We start from the raw sequence: 16,240 nt of genomic DNA on the forward strand, positions 1-16,240 counted from the left end.
TATTTTTAGTTTTTTGAGGAACCTCCATACTGTTTTCCAGGGTGGCTGCACCAACTTTCATTGCCACCAACAATGCAAAAGAGATCCTCTTTCTCCACATCCTCGCCAACATCTGTTGATGCCTGAGTTGTTAATGTTAGCCATTCTGACAGGTGTGAGGTGGTATCTCATTGTGGTTTTGATTTGTATTTCCCTGATGAGTGATGTTGAGCATTTTTTCATGTGTCGGTTGGCCATCTGGATGTCTTCCTTGGAGAAGTGTCTATTTATGTCTTTGGCCCATTTCTTCACTGGATTATTTGTTTTGTGGCTGTTGAGTTTGGTAAGTTCTTTATAAATTTTGGATACTAACCTTTTATCTGATATGTCATTTGCAAATATCTTCTCCCATTCTGTTGGTTGCCTTTTAGTTTTTCTGTTTCCTTTGCTGTGCAGAAGCTTTTTATTTTGATGAGGTCCCAGTAGTTCAGTTTTGCTTTTGTTTCCCTTGCCTCCAGAGACGTGTTAAGTAAGAAGGTGCTGAAGCCAAGATCAAAGAGGTTTTTGCCTGCTTTCTCCTCGAGGATTTTGATGGCTTACTGTCTCACATTTAGGTCTTTCATCCATTTTGCGTTTATTTTTGTGTATGGTGCAAGAAAGTGGTCCAGGCTCATTCTTCTTCATGTCGCTGTCCAGTTTTCCCAGTACGATTTGCTGAAAAGACTGTCTTTATTTCATTGGATATTCTTTCCTGCTTTGTCAAAGATTAGTTGGCCATACGTTTGTGGGTCCATTTCTGGGTTCTCTATTCTATTCCATTGATCAGAGTGTCTGTTCTTGTGCCAGTACCATATTGTCTTGATGATTACAGCTTTGTAATATAGCTTGAAGTCTGGGATTGTGATGCCTCCTGCTTTGGTTTTCTTTTTCAAGATTGCTTTGGCTATTCAGGGTCTTTTCTGGTTCCATACAAATTTTGGGATTATTTGTTCTAGCTCTGTGAAGAATGCTGGTGTTACTTTGATAGGGATTAAATTTTATATGTAGATTGCTTTGGGTAGTATGACATTTTAACAATATTTGTTCTTCCTCTCCAGGAGCATGGAATCTTTTTCCGTTTTTTTTTGTGTCTTCTTCAATTTCTTTCATAAGCTTTCTATAGTTTTCAGTGTATAGATTTTTCATCTCTTTGGTTAGATTTATTCCTAGGTATTTTATGCTTTTTTGTGCAACTGTAAATGGGATCGATTCCTTGATTTCTCTTTTTGTAGCTTCATTGTTGGTGTATAGGAATGCAACTGATTTCTGTGCATTGATTTTGTATCCTGAGACTTTGGGGAATTCATTAGTCAATTCTAGCAGTTTTTTGATAGAATCTTTTGGGTTTTCCACATAGAGTATCATGTCATCTGCGAAAAGTGAAAGTTTGACCTCCTCCTGGCGGATTGGGATGCCTTTTATTTTTTTGTGTTGTCTGATTGCAGACGCTAAGACTTCCAATAGTATGTTGAATAACAGTGGCGAGAGTGGACATCCCTGTCTTGTTCCTGACCTTAGGGGGAAAGCTCTCAGTTCCAAAAAATAGAAATGGAAGGAAACCTTCCAAACTCTTTCTATGAAGCCAGCATTACCTTCATTCCAAACCCAGACAAAGACCCCAGTAAAAAGGAGAACTATAGACCAATTTCCCTGATGAACATGGATGCAGAAATCCTCAACAAGATATTAGCCAACTGGATCCAACGATACATTTAAAAAATTATTTACCATGACCAAGCGGGATTTATACCTGGGATGCAGGGCTGGTTCAATATCCACAAAACAATTAACGTGATTCATCACATCAATAAAAGAAAGGACAAGAACCATATGATCCTCTCAATAGATGCAGAGAAAACATTTGACAAAATAAATACAGCATCCTTTCTTGATAAAAACCCTCAAGAAAGTAGGGATAGAAGGATCATACCTCGAGATCATAAAAGCCATATATGGACAACACAATGCTAATATCATCCTCAATGGGGATATTTTTAATGCACTCTACAGAAATTAAGGGTTTGGTTCAGCTTGCTTAAGAATGTTTCCAACCACCTTGCTTTCTCCTAATTCACTGTTGGACCACGGAGTTCTAAAAACATTGGCATGATAAAATCTGTCTCCTAATATAGGCCCCAAATGATTTTGAAGGTAAATAAATACACTTGGAAGCTGATATTTTGCCAAGATTTTTCCCATGTGCTAAAGGTAAAGACCATTAATACAGTGAGCCTAAGTAGACTTCTTCAGAGTGACTGGTATTTTAGGAATTTTTTTCTAGGCTTATCACCTTCTTCTCTATAAGGAGAAATGGAAAGTCTTAAGAGGAAGCCCTGGTAAGAAGAAAAATTTTCCCCAATTGCAGAGAATAGGAAATTCTAAATCATCAGCTGCTCCTAATGAAAACCACCACCAAGGCCATTTAGTGCATAGTTTGTACCAGGAACCGTGCTAAATGCTTTATGTAAATCTCCTCTAAATAAGGGAAGGACACTTTAGGGTTGAGATTGAGAGAACTTCATTTTTGATATATGTCATTAGGACATTTACAAGGATAAGACACGTCAACATCCTAATTTAAGGATAATGGAAGGTGCTGTTTTAAAGATTTTAACTGTGCTTTTCTTACTGCTTCTCTCCACAATCCTGGGATAACATTACAATCTCCGCCTCCCAGCTTCATTATTCATTCACCTTCTGTGAAGGTGTGGTGTCTGGATCCACTATTTAGACACTGAGGCTGATGTTACAAGCTCTAACTACCAAATAGGGCATTTACTCTTACATTCTAGGAATGCTAGATAGCCGTTATCTCATTTTCTCTGTCTTCTAAAATGTTTATACAAATGCTGGGCCATTGGTCATTGTTAATAATTATCATTACTTGTCTGGGTTTCTTAATCCTGGAGAGGTACTAATGTTAACCAGTTCTCATCAGTACATGTGGCAGCCTAGCAGAATCAAAGCACGCACAGTCCTTGGGTGAACAGATATTGAACACTTTGCTGAGTCTGGTGGTATATTGTTAGTGGTAGCCATGGTATTTCAGAAATGAAATCTAGATTTAACTGAGCTATGATAGACTTTTCCAGGTTTTAGTAGGTATATGTTGGGCTTTCTTTTTAAAAACTTATAAAAAGTATGTTTATATTATTTGATTAAGAAAAATTTCAATAGTCTTTATCGAGATAAAATTGGTATATAACATTATGTAAGTTTCAGGTATATGGTATTATAATTTGATGTTTGTATACAGTACAAAGTGATCATCACCATGAGTCTACTTACCAACTATCACCATTCAATTCAGCCACTGCACCTATTTTGCTCGCCCTCCAACGCCTTCCCCCTGGTAACGACCAACCTATTCTCTGTATCTGTTTGTTTTTGTTTTGTTTTATATCTTTGTTTTGTTCTTTAGATTCTTCACATAAATGAAATTATAAGGTATTTGTCCTCCTCCATCTGACTTATTTTACTTAGCATTATACCATCAAGGTTCATCCATGTTCTCATAAATGGCAAATTTTCTTTCTTTTTTTTTTATGTCTGAATAGTTTTCCATTGTATGTATGTATGTATGTGTGTGTGTATACATATACATGTATGTATACACATACATGTGTATGTATATCTTCTTTATATATCTTTTATATATATATATATCTTCTTTATATGTTCATCCATAGACACTTAGGTTATTTCCATATTTTGACTATTGTGAATAATGTTGCAATAAACATAGGGGTAATATGGGTACATATACCTTTTTGGATTGGTGTTTTCATATTCTTTGGGAAAATATCCAGAAGTGCAATATATGTGTCATATATGGTAGTTATATTTTTAATTTTTGGGGAAATCTCCTTACTGGTTTCCATGGTGGCTGCACCAGTTTACATTCCCACCAACAGGGTTCCCTTTTCTCCACATCCTCTCTAACACTTGCTTTTTCTTGTCTTTTTTATAATAACCAGTCTCACATGTGTAGGGTGGTATCTCATTGTGATTTTGGCTTGCATTCCCCTGATATTTTAGTGATGTTGAAGAACTTTTCATGTGCCTGTTGAGCATATGCATGTCTTCTTTGGAAAAATCTCTATTAAGATCCTCTTCCCATTTTTAAATCAAGTTGTTTGGTTTTTTTTTTTGTTGTTGTTGAGTTGTATTTTTTTTTATGTTTTGGATGTTAATCCCTTATCAAATATAGGTTTTGCAAATATCTTCCCACATTCAGCAGGTTGCCTTTTCATTTTGTTGATGGTTTCTTTCACTGTTCAGTATCTTTTTGTTTGGTGTCATCCCATTTGTTTATTTTTGCTTTTGTTTCCCTTACCTTGGCATCAGATCCACAAAAACATTGCTAAGAATGATTTCAAGGAGCTTACTGCCTCTGTTTTCTCCTAGGAATTTTATGGTTTTAGGTCCTACATTCAAGTCTTTAATCTACTTCAAGTTAATTTTTGTGTATGGTATAAGATAGTAGTCTAGTATCATTCTTTTGATGTGGCTGTCCGGTTTTCCCAGCAGCATTTATTGAAGAGACTGTTTCCCCATTGTATATTCTTTCCTCTTTTGTTGTAAATTAATTGACTATATATGTGTGTGTTTATTTCTAGTATCTCTATTCTGTTTCAATGATATATGCATCTGTTTTTATGCTAATGCCATAATATTGTGATTACTATAGCTTTGTAGTATAGTTTGAAATCAGAGAGTACAAAACCCCAAGTTTTATTCTTCTTTTTCGAGATCTCTTTGGCTATTTAAGATCTTTTGTGGTTCTATAAAACCTTTAGGATTATTTTTTCTAGTTCTGTGGAAAATATCTTTGGGGTTTTGATAGGGATTGCATTGAACCTGTAGATTGCTTTGGGTAGTATGGACATTTTAACAATATTAATTCTTCCAGTCCATGAGCATGAAATATCTTTCCATTTATTTGTGCCATCTTCATTTTTGTGCCATCAGTGTCTTGTCATTTTCAGTATACAGGTCTTTCATCTTCTTAGTTAAATTTATTCCTGGTGAATTCTATCACACATTCAGAGAAGACTTATCGCCTATGCTTCTCACACTCTTCCAAAAACCTGAAGAGGAAAGAATACTTCCAAACTTATTTTATGAGGCCAACATTACCCTGATATCAAAACCAGACAGGAGCACTATGAAAAAATAAATAAATAAAATTATAGGCCAATATCCCTGATGAACATAGATGCCAAAATCCTCAACAAAATACTAGCAAATCAAATTCAACAATACACTGTGATCAAGCAGGATTTATTCCAAAGATTCAAAGAAGGTTCAACATCTGCAAATTTATTCTTTTTGATGCAATTGTAAACATGGTTATTAATTTCTCTGGTAGCTTGTTATTAGTGTATAAAGATGAAACAGATTTTTGTATATTGATTTTATATCCTGCAAATTTACTGAATTCATTTATTCTCAGTTTTTTTTGGGGGGGTGGAATCTTTAGGGGTTTATATATATGTAGTATCATGCCATCACAATATTATTTCTTCTCTTTAGATTTGGATACATTTGTTTCTTTTTCTTGACTTACTGCTGTGGCTAGGACTTCCAATACTTTGTTGAATGAAAGTGGCAAGAATAGGCATCCTTGTCTTATTTCTTATCTCAGAGAAAAAGCTTTGAGATTTTCGCCATTGAATATGATGTTAGTGGTGGGTTTCTCATATAAGGCCTTTATTATGTTGAGGTACATTCCCTCTATACCCACTTTGTTGAGAGTTTTTATCATAAATGGATGTTGAGTTTTGTAAATTATTTTTCTGCATTTTATTGAGATGATCATATGATTTTTATCATTCATTCTGTTAATGCAGTATATCACATTGGTTTGCAGATGTTGAACCATCCTTGCATCTTTGGAATAAATACTACTTGATCACAGTGTATCATCCTTTTAATGTATTGTTGAATTTGGTTTGCTAGTATTTTGTTAAGGATTTTGGCATCTATGTTCATCAGGGATATTGGCCTATAATTTTATTTTTCATAGTGTTCCTGTCTGGTTTTGATATCAGGGTAATGTTGACCTCATAAAATAAGTTTGGAAGTATTCTTTCCTCTTCAGTTTTTTGGAAGAGTTTGAGAAACATAGGTAATAAATCTTTGAATGTTTGATAGAATTCACCAGTGAAACTATCTGGTCCTAGACTTTAGTTTTTTGGGAGGATTTTCATTACTGATTCAATATCCTTGCTAGTAATCAATCTATTCTGATTTTCTATTTCTTCTTGAGTCAGTCTTGGAAGATTGTATGCTTCTAGGAATTTATCCATTTCTTGTAGGTTGTCCAGTTTTTTGACCAATATTTTTTCAGAGTAGTCTTTTATGATTGTTTGTATTTCTGTGGTAATCAGTTGTAAGTTCTTTTATTCCTGTTTTTATTTATTTGAGCCCTCTCTCTCTTTTTTCTTGATGAGTCTAGATAGTTTTGTTAATTTTGTTTATCTTTTGGAAGAACCAGCTCTTAATTTCATTGATCTTTTCTATTACCTTTTTAGTTTCTATTTCATTTATTTCTGCTCTGTTATTTATTATTTCCTTTATTGTATTATGTTTGGGCTTCTTCTTTTTCTAGTTCTTTTAGGTACAAAGTTAGATTATTTGAGATTTTTTTCTAATTTCTTAACGTAAGCGTATGTAACTATAAACTTCCCTCTTAAAAGTGTTTTGTTCCATCCCATACATTTCAAACTGTTATGTTTGAAACTGATATATTTTCATTTATCTCCAGATATTTTTTTTTACTTCTCCATTGATTTCTTCATTGACCCAATGGCTGGTAGTATCTGTAACCTATGGCAAGGACAAGGGAGGACACTAATATGTTGTCTTCCTGCTCATGTTCCCTGGGGGCATCTCTGTGCCTTCTGGGTGTGTGGCAAACCTGAAGCCTGCCCTTCAGATTGAAGCTCCAGGATAATAAAATAAGCCTTTTTCACATAAAGACTGGGGATATGTTTCAATTTGATGTTTGTGAAGTACCCTGGAGGTGGTAGCTTGCCAAAGACTGCCTCTGCAATTGTTTCAGAACTATGGGGCCCAGAAATACAATTTCCTACTGGCCACTGGAGCCAGGTACTCAAGGGGCATCCCCTGTACTCAAGGGGCTGCAGTCATGTCAAGGCCTGCTGCCACTATGGTGCTCAAGAACCAGGTACTCAGCTGACTAAACTAGTGGGGCAATCTGCAGCTGTTACATCAGAGTGCTTGGCTGACCTGGCTTTGGTGGGGCTGGGCTCTGGGCTGAGGTGGAGTGGGTTGTAGGTGTCATGAACAGTGACAGGGTACTGGGCTGCCCTGCTGTGGCATGCTTGGTTGGGGTGTCAGCATCCTGGGGCCTTAGCAGACCACTCCCACCAGAGTTAGCACACTAAGGGCAGTGGAATGCAAAAAATGGCACTAGCCTGCATCAACATCAGTAACTTGGAAGAAGAAGAATGCAAAAATGGTATCAGCCAGTACCTCTGTTCCTGGAAAGAGTCCTAACAGGTCCCTGCCTCTTTGGCAGATGCTTTAAGATTAACAAATGAGTCTCCTTCACATATGGTCTAGATCTCTTTCAAACTGTTACTTTTGCACTGGGTCCTGGGGTCAATGTGTCTGTGCATGAGCCCTTTGGGAATAGATTTTCCATTTCCTATAGCCCCATGGTTCTCCTAGAAGTAAGCTTCATTGGTTTTCAATGCCAGATGCTTTAGGGACTTGTCTCATTAGTGAGTTCCCAGGGTTAGGGTGCCTGAAATGTGACATAAACCTCTTGCTCCTCAGTGACAAGCTTTGTATATGAGATCCGTCTGGATTGTGGGTTACCACATCTGAGGTGGGTTTTTTTGCAAGACCATGTCTTTGATTTTCCTACCCATCTCAAAGTGGCCTTTTTATCCTTTGTTTGGGGTACTGTTCAGCTATCTTTTAGGTCCTTTTCAGAGGGAATTGTTCCATATGCAGCTTTGGGTTTCTTATGTTTGTGGAAGGAGGTGGCTTTAGGATTATTCTATGCCCCCATCTTGAACCCCTCTTACCTTGAATAGTCTTAAAGCAGTAGTTAGCATTTATATTTACTTTCCTGACCAGGAGATTTCATTATAAATCTAACTATTCATATGTAATCTCACACATCTTATATAGTAATGCTATTTGCATAACAAGAAGTCATTTCCTTCAGGAATCCTGAGCATATCCTGCACACATTAGTATGGCTTTATCGAGAACATTCTGACATCTAGGTGTTTCTCATGAACATTAATGGGTCAATACCCTCACCTGCCATCCCCACTTAGAAATATCTCCTGGATTTTATTGTGCCCTTAGGGCCAGTAAATATATTCCATGCCCCTGCACCCAAATAACATATCAGCAGTGTCCTCTACCTTCAATGGGCCAGTCTGTATAAGTCCTTAAATAGATGATACTTTTAAGTTTGGCATTTAAATTGGATCAGAAGAGAAACAAAATACCTACTTTTTTTTTACTCTTCCATGTTTCTTCCACTTTCATTCTAATTTTTTTTGACACAAAGTTTCTTGCAATTCTGCTTTAAGAGGCTTTTTCCATAAGACTTAAGAATACACAGGGTATCTGCAAATAACAAAACATAAAGTTAAGTAACTTTCAAATACATAGGATTCAATTTCTACACATACCATAACAACGGTAGGATGTATGTGTGCATGTGTGTGTGTGTGTGTGTGTGTGTGTGTGTGTGTGTGTGGGCATGTGTGCAATTATGCAATCAGATACTATTCTTCATGAATCTATGATAGATTAACAGGTATTTTCAGTGATCTGTGAAATTTGATTGTGTTTTTCAAAATTCATTTATCATTCCAGGTTGGGTTTTAAAACTGTCAAATAACTGCTTTACAGAACCAATATTATTTGTATTCATTCATTTCAGCCAATTCCTAAACAAAAGCTTCAGAGAAAACAATTTACTTTGGCTTTGCTTAAGAAATAAGCCTAATGGTTGGTTGACTTGTCATTTTATATTGCATTACCTACCTTTATCATGGTACTACAACATACCAGGGATTAATTTCTTATATATACAAGAAAAAGAAGAAATAACTCTCTACGTATCTCTCTACTTAAATCAACATCAAAGGCATGCAGATATGATTCAGGAATATTAGTCAGTTTAGACAATATGGCAAACTAGATATCCTTGGAATCAAGTAGGATCCTTTAAAGCAAAAACCCTCATGTATGGACCCCAACCTAGGGTATATTATGGGACTCTAGTATGAGTGTTTTTAAAATTGCCCCCCACACAAGGTACAGAACCATCCCTTTAGGTCATAGTTGGTAGACATTTTCTATAAAGGAAAATGTAGTAAATATTTTAGGTTTTGCAGGCCAGTCAGTGTATGTTGCAACTATGCAATTTCCTACTGTAGCTTGAAGGCATAATTATTCCAAAGTGCATATAAAATATGAAAATAAACATGTGAGGATAAGTAGGAAAATTATTAGAAGTAGGAGTTATAAATAAGGATTAACTTTATAATATACATTATAAACCATAGTAATTTAGGTATAGGAATTGGAAGACATATCAAATAAACAGATTTTTTTATCCCACAAATAGACCAAATACTAATATAATTAAAGAGTTATAGCAAAATAGAAAATTATGTTGAAATTGACCTCCCATTTAAGGAGGAAAATGTAAATAAAAACTCCATATCTCATTTTGCATACCAGAACTAATTTCAGAAAGATCATAGATTTGAAAATGAAATAAATAAAATTGTAAAAGTATTAGAAGTAAACACTGGCTATGGATGAGAGTAGGTGTCTTAAAATATGAAAGGCCTAAGAAACTAAATATAGAAACTCTAGTAGTAAATATTAGTAAATGTTACTATATAAAATTTTAAATTCTGCACAGAAAAAAATAAAAATAAAGTTCTGCACAGAAAAAATACAGTGATCAAAGGCAAAAGCTGAAGAATATTTTGCAACATATATGACAGGTAAAACGCTATTAATTTGTATTGTTATGAATCAAAGAATATCGCCATTCTATGCAAAAGAAAGCAGATAACCAACAATTCAATGAAAAAGAATCACAAATGGCTTATACACTTAGGAAAAAACCTTCAGTTTCACTCATGAATAAATGCAAATTAACGTGAGTAATAAGTATTACATTTTGATAACATGTAGTGTTGGAAAGTGAATGTATAACATAGTTAGAAGCAAATCCATTACTAGAAATTTGTCCTACTGATTGGTAATATTCAACTTTGGGTGACTTGGCCCCAAGGGGGCATTTGGCAACGTGTGGAGACACTTTTGATTGTTGTAACAGTGCAGGGGGTGCTACTAGAATCTAGTGGATAGAGGCCAGAGATATTACTAAACATCCTACAATATATAGAACACTCTACAACAGAAAATTATCTGACCAAAAGTGTCAATTGTGCTGAAGTTGAGAAATCCTGCTATAGATATACATCTGTGCACAGATGTATGTTCAAGGGTGTTATTTGCAGCATTGTTTGTAAAAACAAAAGACAAAGTAAGCTAAATGTTCATCAACAAGAATCTGATCAAATAAAATATGAACATGCAGAGAGTGCTATTATGTAGTCTATAAAAAGACTAAAGTAGATTTATGCTGATAGGAAAATATTTACAAGATATGCTAAGTAAAGAAAATATCAAAATACAGAACAGTGCATACAATATATCCCCACTTGTGAAGAAAAGAATACATATATATATATATATATATATATATATATATATAATATAGAGTGCATATATATTACGCATGTATGTATATATGTATATATGCATATATATGTGAAAATTTGAAAAATGCACAATAAATGATTGAAAATGATAAATTTCACTCTTGGGTAACAGATCTAGCATAGGAGATCACTTTTTATTGTGTTCTCTTTTGTGCCATTTGAAATTTTACTTTATGATAGTGTTATCTTCATATTTTTTTAAGAAATTCAGGCTGATATTATTCTATCTTACCTTCCCAAGTCTCTCTCTCATTTTCTCCCTAAACAGAACCTACTCTCCAAAGAATATGGACCAAAGTATTCATTCATTCATTCATTCATTCATTCATTCATTCATTCATTCTGTACCCTATATTAAATTCTTCTCCCAATTCCCATTTTTTGCCTTTTAAAATCTCTTAAGGAAAGTCCATCTCAAAGACCACTGACTGCCTATACCCAGTCTTTTCCCAGTCTCAGTCACTTAGGATCACTCTTCATTTATACACACATAGCACTTTTTATATTTTTGAAGGAAATGCATACCATGTGTTGTAATTTATGAAAGTGTCTGATTTTCTTCTTGCCTCCACCCCAAGAACTCATGTTAGACTATAAGTTTTTCAAGCATAAAACTGTATAGTATTCATCTTTGAACTAGTTATAGTATGCAACATAGTGCTAAAGGCATTACCACAGGTCAATAAATATTTGCTAGGTTGAATTGAATTGAATGAAGGGTTACAATATATAGAGAAATATAAACAAGTAAACATGAAACAAAAAGCAAATAGAAAAAAAAATAAGTTTCTTCAGGTTGTTAGCAGCCAAAACTCTGGTATTTTTTAGTAACTTTTGCCTTAACAGTTAAGTATATATTGCATTTTCTGACCAGAAACAAACCTGTATACTGTAATATACCTAGATAATGTTTTTATATTCTATTTCCTTTAATAAAACCTTTTCAATTCTTATAGCAATTCCACTGAAATTGTAATTGCTACTTTTAAGTGTCAGTTATTTTTCATATGTCTCACTGGGGCAAGTGCTATTTGTTTCTGTTTTACACATGATGGATCAATTGTACAAGTGAATAAGACACTTCTTTTATCAGTTCTAACTTCTATGTTTCCTGTTTGTTAAGTGATGCTGCTGAAAATCAGTATTTCACATATTCATGAGGCTGAAATTTGTCCATCATCATCACATCCCCAATTTCTTTAGGAACAACATGATACATAGTAGAAAAACTCATTGTTTCTTGAGGCATGCTTCATCATCTATTTTATACATCCCATAATAAGGTCAAATTATGGTGCGAATTTTATTATAAAATTAGGAGTTCTTGATCTTCTGAACCATTATGTATTCTCCAAAAACTCTTTTAAACTTTTAAAATTTTATATTTTTTAATTATAGTTTACATATAATATATTAGTTTCAGGTGTACAACACTGTGATTTGACAATTATATACATTACAAAATGCTCACCATGATAAGTGTAGTTACCATCTGTCACCATACAAAGTTATTATAATATCACAATGCTGGAAACAAACAGAGGAGTTTAAATTAGTGTCCAAAAACTCTGTTTTTTTAAAGTCAGATCTGGGCTTGGTTGAAGGTCTTGTCATTATCCTAGTATTTCTGGGTAGCTTAATAAACTTCCTATACATAAGTGTATTTCATAAGTGTTTCCAAGTCAGAATTTTAGATACTTATCACTATAGCTCTGATTTCTCTAGGAGAAGGGAAAAGTATTCTGCAGTGTCTAATATCCTATGTATATACCATTGTTTATTCTTGACACAATTCTAATATCTAATACAACTGGGCCATGGTTTTTGTTCCCCTTTAAATTAGTATTATAATCATTGACCACCCACTTAACAATGGTTACTGTATTTCAAAGTGTGTACCATTACTTAAACGCAGCCTCATTACTCAGTGATGCACACCACAATTGCACAGTGAGCTCACTTTGTATTGAAAGTATTCTAGCTATATGGCAATTTCAGTTGTTTTCTAATTTAAAATCACATCCTGTTAGCAAGGGTAGATGTAGAATTTAGGAATCTCTGGCTTTCTATAGATATCTCCCTTGGCAATGGCCCAAGTGAGTTAACCATTTAATAACCTATATTTTGGGAGCACATTAATAAAAGGTACACAAACAAATATCTAGAACTGACTTTTAGCTTTTCAGAAGGCAAAATATTACAACCATGTGTTGCTGTTATTACCTTTATTGTTTTAGGCAGGTGTACTATTTATTTGATTTCAAATTTAAAGAAGCAAAGGGAAGATATTTACTTTGTATTTTAAAAACATAAAGCCAATATAAGAAACTCTGCCATAACTAATTATAGTGCCTAGACTAAGAACTTTCAATCTCTTCCAGAATAATTTATGAGAACAGAGTTAATGACCTATGTGGGATTTTCAAAACATTTAATTAATAAAAAATATGAAAAGCACTTTTGAGAAAACATGGTTCCACAACAATTCCATTACCCCCACTCTCAAATTTCCCCACTGATTGCTACTTTACTTATCTGTTCCTATCCGTAACCTTGCTAGATGCCATGTGAGGGGGCCACAAAAGTAGAATAAGACTTGATATTTGCCTTAAAGCTAACTGTGGAGACAGTAATTGATATGGAAACAAGCACTGACTTGGATTATACAGACAAGTATGATGGGACCATAGAATTTCAAATGACCTGGAGTAATCAGAGCAGATCATATGGTATAGGTAGCCCTTGAAGGATTGAATACATTACTATTTCAAAATTATTAGTATTGATGGAACAGATGAACACAAGAGAAATGAAGCAAAAATAATATAAAAACAGGGAGGGGGACAAAACATAAGAGACTCTTAAATATAGAGAACAAACAGAGGGTTGCTGGAGCGGTTGTGAGAGGGGGCATGGGCTAAATGTGTAAGGGGCACTAAGGAATCTACTCCTGGAGTCATTGTTGCACTATATGCTAATTCATTTGGATGTAAATTTAAAAAAAATTAAAAATATATTTAAAAATATGTACAAGTGGTCATAGTTTACATGAGAGTGATAAATTCAGTTTGTAAATAAATTGCTAATTGTAAATGGCAAACTAAAAAAAAATGTATGTGGCATATGTTCTACTCCAATTAAAAATATGCCTAAAAATATTACTAGTGTAGATTAATGCTGGCTATAGGTTAATGATTCCATCCTACCTTAAGGTCAAAGAAATATTCTCAGATAACAGAAAATATGTTTTAAAAGAGTGCCTTAAAACAGATACATTTGAAAGTGTGTTTATTGTTTTGTTGTTGGAAAGCAGCAGAAAGGAGAGATGTCTTACTATTTTTGACTTATGGTTAAGGACTAAATAGAAAGAAAATGACTAAAACTGACTGCAAGTAATAGGAATAAAAATAATAAAAGCATTGCAAATGGTATTTAAGAGAAAATTGTTGAAAATTTGTATTGATATAAAAATCATATTTAGCAAATATGAAAAAATGGCAAATATGAAAAAAATCACATTTAGCAAAAAGCATATAAAAATCAAATTTGCCTCATTTTCCTTTCTTTATATTTACATAAGTTTGGATTAAATGCCCTTTCAGCTTAAAAACCTGTAAATTTATTGAAGTATTCATTTATTTTTTAAAAAAAACTGTGTATTTATTTATTTTAAGAGAGAGAATGTGTGTGTGTGAGCAAGCAGGGGAGGGGCAGAGAGAGGGAGAGAGAAAATCCCAAGAAGGTTCCATGCTGTCAGTGCAGAGCCTAATGTAGCACTCAATCTCATGAACCATGAGATTATGACCTGTGTTGAAATCAACAGTCGGATGATTAACCAACTAAGCCTCCCAGGTGCCTCAGTGTTCATTTCTTTCTGGAATAGATTTGAGTGTTTTCAGATAAGAGTGATCAAATAGCAGCATCCATCATATCAAAAATTTTTAATTACAACAATAAACATTAAAAACACCTCATTGATGTTTCACAGCTACGTGGAATGAGTGCATGACTGATAGCAGAGCTATTATATATGCTAGGGATGGGTAAGGTGTTTTATTGAAACCAGTAACTACCCTCACAGATGTCATCTTGTAATTACTGCCTTTTGCCAAAATGATCCTACCCACATGGATTTCTCAGAATTTAAAAAAGAGTGTCAGAATTGAGAAAGTGAAGGAATGTTTGGCTTGGTGATAAAAAGACAGGTAATATATAATATATGTTTTTTTTTCCTTAAAAAATACTTCTCAGCATAAAGAAGCATTTAATGAATGTCTTTGGAGCAATCAAATATTTGTCTTTTATTGAGATCCAGCTGCATCACGTTTACAAACTATCCCATTGTGTGTACCTACGTTTCAGTGTTGGCATTTTATCTTAGAAACCCATGATATACAAAAGGAGATGAAAAGCTAGCAGTAGACCCCCTATGCCAGTCTTACAAATTCAAACCAATCCATTAATTTTATATTAGTCAATGTCATTCATTTGCCTTTGGCATCTTTGCTCACAATATTTTTCTTCCTTGCAATTTTTCTTTAGAATTTTGCTCAAATCCCAAGATTTCCCTGACTGTTTATCTCCATATTCTTCTTCCCCTTCTCTGAATGTCTCTGTAGTACTGAGGGCTTAATAATACATGATCTTAAATTTGTCTCTAGATTCCTATTCTGATGTGCCTCACCATAATGCTGCTCTTCTAGGACTTGACACTTCTCTGAACCTGTTTCTGTATGTATACAATGGGGATGATAATATAGACATTTTAAAGGCTTATTTGGATGATTAAATGAGATAATCCATGTTAACTGTATAGTGCAGTCTTACACACAGTAAGCATCAAATAAACTGTAACGGTTGTTATTATGGACTCTATAAGTGCTTAGTAATTGACAGCTTGATTAAGTTTCAAGTCCTCATTCTACAAGAATTCCTCATTCTACAAGAATATAATTATTTGTCTGATATAAATAGCCTCAGACTGTGTCTACAGAAGCAAAACAACTAGTTAAAAATTGAAAATATTGTCAACTAGTTGTTTCCTCTATATACCACTAATAACCGGTTTAGCTGAATTATCTGAGTGAAATAATTGGCTGTTGGGTGTCTTGGCATGGCAATGTGCATAATACACATATTCCACAAAAATCATTCCTAAGAAAAATAAGATGAAGAACAAAGTCATGCCTATGAGGCATTTAGATAGACTTGCCACTTAACTCAGTAAAACAACCATTTGGCAGGCATTTTTTAAAAATTTTCTGACATCAGTTTAATCTCTAACTTGATTAAGTTGCCCAGGATTTTGTGTGTAGAAACAGCTTCAGTCTCTTTTAGTCCTGTCCTGATTTCTTTTAAGTGCCAAGTATATGGACCAATACTCTCCTTATTATTCCTCTGCAGGGAATTTTCCAGTTGCAACA

General features: G+C 34.2%; 1 protein-coding gene across 1 annotated transcript in view; it reads left to right on the plus strand.

Annotated features, from left to right (window-relative positions):
- Window positions 1-16,240, plus strand: part of IL1RAPL2 (interleukin 1 receptor accessory protein like 2) — a 1,155,228-nt gene that overhangs the window by 375,682 nt on the left and 763,306 nt on the right. The gene's annotated exons all lie outside the window — the stretch shown is intronic.

This window comes from Acinonyx jubatus, chromosome X (genome assembly GCF_027475565.1).
Source record: "Acinonyx jubatus isolate Ajub_Pintada_27869175 chromosome X, VMU_Ajub_asm_v1.0, whole genome shotgun sequence".
Lineage (NCBI taxonomy): Eukaryota > Metazoa > Chordata > Mammalia > Carnivora > Felidae > Acinonyx > Acinonyx jubatus.